The following is a 5,395-nucleotide window of genomic DNA, read 5'->3' on the forward strand; positions in this document are numbered from 1 at the left end:
TTTTATTATTGTGTAGATAGTTTTTCTTATTTTTTCTATTTTTGAAAATCCTCCTTTTAAATACTGAGTTAAAGAATTCTTGTGACATTATCTAAGAATCACATTCTTATTGCTAGCCCTCCCTATTTAAAAGAAATAAATAATTGCTTCAAATGGCGTTCTAATCGTGACAATAAAATATATTCATAACATTTAATGTGAAATATTGTATATTCACTATATATTTGAAAAGGAGTTGATGTATAATTAATTTGAACTTTTTTTAAGTAAGAAATTGAATATTTAACTTTTAAAAAGAGAATAATTGTGTTATTCAAAGTTCAAAATATTTGATCGATGAAAATATTGATGTCGATGAAAATTTCGGAAACTTCTATGAAATTGGTGGAAATTGTTATAACTAGTTAATAAAACTTTGATTGTGACTTAACTAAACTATAATTGATCATTTTTAATCGTCATTTTTGTAACATAAGACAACATTTAGATGTATATTGTAAATGTAAATTTTTTTAAAAAAATAGAAATATAATTACAAAATCATATAAAGTTTAGAAATATTTTGAAATAAAATCACCAACCAAATTATTGATAACGTAGCTTTAAGTGAGAGCATTTTTGCAAAACGCTCTTAAAAGTTCCTAAAATTTTGGGCGGGCAAATGTGGTGCCTCCTTCTCCCGTAAAAAAAAAAAAAAAAACTGAAAAATAATTTCCTCCTCTCCTGTCTCATATCTCTACCACCACTCTTCACTTTCCATTCCATACCTTCTCTCAACTCTCCAGTCTCTTATTCTCACTCTTGTTATCCATACCCACTCTCTAGCTTCGACTAAGGTTTTCACCTCTCCGAATTCCAACCTCTCTGGATCGATTATGTGCTTCAACGCTTCTTTTCTTAATGTATTTTATTTTTTTCATAATTAAATCTTTTCGGGTTAATATTTTGTTACTTCTATCTAGCAATCTTTTACATTTTTTGCAACTTTTTAGGGTTCTCGTGATGGTGTTAGGGTTGGGTATTAGAGGTTTTGATCGAAGGTGTTCTTCTCTCAACCCGTTGTTTTAGCACTCAGCCATAGAGAAGAGGTTTGTGTATTTTTCACTTTTCATCATTTGGTAAGAACACATTTCTCTCTCAACCTTTAATTTGAATTCTCTTCGCTCTCAAATGCTTACTTTTTCATCATATTTCTCTGTATTTCTTCTTTTTGATGTTGTTTATTCTCCTATCACTACCTAAGTTGTCGTCTAACCCAGATTTCTTTGGTGAGGTTCTCATTATCTTTCAAGGCATTTCATGTTTTCTCTGATTTTTTTTCTTTTCATGGGGCTTAGGTTGTTATGATTTGGGGTTCTTGTTAATGGGTCTTTTTCCTTTTTCTTTCTGGGATACTTTCGTTTTCAGATGTTCTAATTTGCATTCCATTTTTGGGTGGCCTCAATGTGACTTTATATGTTTATGGTTCTTTGATTGCTTTACTCTCCACGTTTGTTCTTATTCTATTATCTATAGGCTTCACTTTTCTGTTCGTTTAGTTTTTGTTTGGGGTTTTGGGTTTAGAATGGTTATTGTTATTAGAAATATAAAGTTGGATATGAGTTTCTACACGGTTTAGTTTTTCTTTAATGGTAATTGAATTCGTTCCACTGGGGGTTTAGTTAGAGCCAATGTGTTTGCTTTTTTGTCTTTTTTTTTTTTTTTTTCATTCATGCCATTGGTTTTCACTCTCGTGATTTTGAACTTATGGAGGTATTTCATGAAGTGTTCGATATCATCCTTGTTCTGACTCTTTTTTTCACTTTTCAGCACTCAGCATTCAGTCGTAGAGTGTAGAGTCGAGACAACTGAATCTAATATTTTCCTCAAAGAACCTTATGTTATTTTGCATTTCCTATGTACTCAGTCATTTCAACATTTAACTGCTTCTACCTCTATTTTTCATCATGTTTCTTTTATATGTGTGTGTTTGTGTGTAATCTATTGGTTTGATTTGTAGAAAATATTTTCAGGAAAGTCTCAAGGCGAGCCTGAAAGATTATGAGATTGGTTCTTCCCCAATCTGTCCCTACTAAAATGGTAGGATTTTATTTAACTTGTAAATAAGTTTAATGGTTTTTTTTTTTGTGGTTGTTAATCCATTGAGTGTCCGTAATTTTTTTTGAGTGAGATTATTTTGTTAATATGGTGCTAATGATGGAATTTTTGTGGATTTTGAAGGCATTTCTTAAGGTAAGTGAATCAATATTTAGCCCTTTCTAATGCTTTTCCTTTGGTATTTCCATATGGATTTGTTTCTTTAACAATATGTGAGAAATGTGTGTTCTTATATATATTCATCAATTGAAAAGAAAATTTTTCAATAGTTGTTGCTGCTTTGATTTCTCCAACCTCCAATTATCCTTTTAATTTTGTTTGTTGTCATTTTTCTTATTTATTTGTTTATGTGTTAGAGAAAAGAAAGAAATGGAAAGTTTTCTCACCAATCTAAAAATTTTGCTTACCAACTGTTTGATGAAAACTGGGGCTTGCCTTTTTGTGTAAAGTTTTTGGTGTGGATCTCTACTGATTTATTTCAAATACTAATATTTTTCATATTTTGTTTAAGCCCGAAAGTCATTTCCGCATTAATTCTTTATTTAATTTATAGTTTATTGATTTGTAGGTGCAATAATACGTCTTTTCTCATTGACTGTTGTCAAGCAGATGACAACCATCATTATATTTAATTGATATAGGGAATAAGTACTACGAATAGTTTACTCACCATAGTGGATTCAATAAATTGTCTTTGTACACTTGTTTTTATATGACTAAAATCTAGTATGATAGTGTGGAATAGTTTTCCTTTGAAATTTGATATGCCTCATTTTAAGAATTCTCGTGGCTGAATGTGAAAATTGAACAGTGCTATAAATGTCCTTAAAATATGAGTTGATTTATACCATAGTAGCTATGATCACCAACCTAAGATATAAATATCACACAAATTTTTCAACATCAAATATCGATTAGGTGGTTATCTCATCAATAAATGTATGAACCAGTCTAGACACATGCTTATAAGCTTCGTTCCCAAAAGTTTCACAACTATTCTAACCTCTCAGAAAGACCGGTGGGGAGAAAGAACTCATGTTAGTATTAGGATGATTGTCTATAATTTTCTTTTTCACTTATTATTATTATCATGGTAATGTGAGTTTTTTAACACCTATTACTAATCTCGTTAACCTATTCTTTGACTTGGCACCATATGTATACAAGAAGAGCCCACATGTTATTCGTTAGAGTATTTAGATGTGCACAACTTGCTTGCATCTCTTTATATGTCATACGTGTATTCAGTGGTGAGAATCTAGCATTCAAATAGGGTATTTGATGGTACGACTTATATAGAGATAGTTTGATGGCATGATTAAAGGTTCTGCTTGTTGAGGAATGATGCTTTCAATGCTAATGGTCTTAAAATGATTCTTGAGATGTTGAATTTACCATTATTATAGTAGAAATTGATGGCATGACTTATAAAGAGATAGTTTGGATATGTTCGTTCTCTAGCCTTTGTCATGAATCATGATATTGTGTAAAGCTTTTTTACATGTCTCTGAAGAATAGAATATATGAACATGTGTACATTTTTTTTCTAAAGTTTGCCACAATGATGTTCATATTTTTTTTTAGGCATGGAAGTGTTTGTAAGTGTCAATTGCTAAAGATTCTTCTTCTTGAAATAGTTATTTTTTGTGATTCTTCTTAAAATATTTATTTTTTCTTCTTCCATCACTTTCTCCTTTGGGCATGGTTTATTGCACACATAATGATAGTAAAATTGAGTTGCATGTCTACAGCCTTAGAATTAGAGGCTCAATTATATCGTTGAAGAAGCATTGTTCTCTTTGAATCATTGTTTGGAAGTTTGTTGAAATTGATCTTGTATTTTGTAATTCTTTGGGTAGGTGGATGAAATATGGCTTTTGCATCAATGGAGATGACGATTCACTTTACTCTTGAAGACAAAGGTAAGTTGGTGTGCGGTGCTAAACTATGAGTTTAGGCTTCTCTTAATCTTTGGTCTAAACTTTTTATATATAATCTTTTGTCTTTTTAGTCAATGTAACTTGAAACTTTCCTAAGATTTTCTACTGAGGTTGAGTACCCTAAAGTATATGTAATATTGTTTGATCTGTGAAGTTGTAATTTGCAAATGAAAACCAATGAATGCACCATCATGATGTAATTTGGTATGCAAGGTGGGGGAGGGGAGTTCAAAAAGTTAGGAGTTCATTTAAAGTCTCATATGATTGTGTCCAAGATATTGCAAATTTTTTAGGCATAACCAAGTTATCTTTCTGACCATATTTGTAATTTGTTTAGATAGATATTAACCATTTGAAATTGGTTGGAAGTTATTTTATGAATTTTGTTTATAGATATTAGTAGGTTCTTTGTTTCTTCTATCTTTATTTTCTTCTATCATCTTATGACACATCCAAGATGTAATTGGAAGTATAAAGTTTTAACTTGCATGTATATCTATTTATTATTTTTGTTCTTTATTTCAATAATTTTACTTAATTTTTATTATTTAATGACTTTTTGTAGGGTGTTGAAGAACTATCAATAATGCATGCGATATCTAGACAACAAACACAACTAACTTGGAGCTAATTAGATTTTTTTTATCAATATTTTGTAATTTATAAAATTTATGTTTTGTTCATCTCCAAATGTGTGATATTCATTAATTTTTTTTACATTATGAATCTTGTATGAATATTTATTTAAATATATAGATATTTTGATTATGTGAATTATAAATATTTTTCACTTTTAATGTGTAGCAAGGTATAAAACACAATAATAACAACATGAACATAATTGAGAAATTATAAAAAGTTCCTAAAAAAAACTAAAAAAAATTATGAATGCTATGGAAAGTTTTTTTTTTTTTTTTTTTTTTTTGAACATTTGAAGGCTTGTTATAGCTTTCATTAAACAAATAATTATAACTAGCAATAAATGTTATAGTAGGCAAACAATAACCTCAAATTTTAGCTATAAAAACAACTTTAATAGCTTCTTCAAAATGCTACCTTACATGTTACAAATATCAAATATGGTTTGCAAAATGCCATAAAAAGTAAATTATTTCATAGCATGTTACTAAATGCTATTAAAAGGTTGGACTTTTTTTAGCATTTAAAAAATACTATAAAAATGCGTGGGTTGTTACGACTTTGCAAAAAAATGCTATAAAAGACCTATTATAACGTTTTTTTCAAAGTTATCGTAGATCTCTTTTCCTGTAGTGAATGATGTGAAAATGTTGGATGGTAAAAGAAACAAAACTCATATCAATTCAATTTTAAGGTGAATTGATGTGAAAATTTAAGGC

At 29.3% G+C, this 5,395-nt stretch overlaps 1 long non-coding RNA gene across 1 annotated transcript; it reads left to right on the top strand.

Annotated features, from left to right (window-relative positions):
* The first annotated feature begins 627 nt into the window (after nt 1-627).
* LOC120068738 lies at nt 628-4,720 on the top strand. The gene is made up of 4 exons (XR_005479356.1): nt 628-902; nt 993-2,079; nt 3,957-4,019; nt 4,603-4,720. It is a non-coding gene; the product is annotated as an uncharacterized LOC120068738 (long non-coding RNA).
* The last annotated feature ends 675 nt before the right edge of the window (nt 4,721-5,395 follow it).

This window comes from Benincasa hispida, chromosome 1, assembly GCF_009727055.1.
Source record: "Benincasa hispida cultivar B227 chromosome 1, ASM972705v1, whole genome shotgun sequence".
In the NCBI taxonomy this organism is placed as follows: domain Eukaryota; kingdom Viridiplantae; phylum Streptophyta; class Magnoliopsida; order Cucurbitales; family Cucurbitaceae; genus Benincasa; species Benincasa hispida.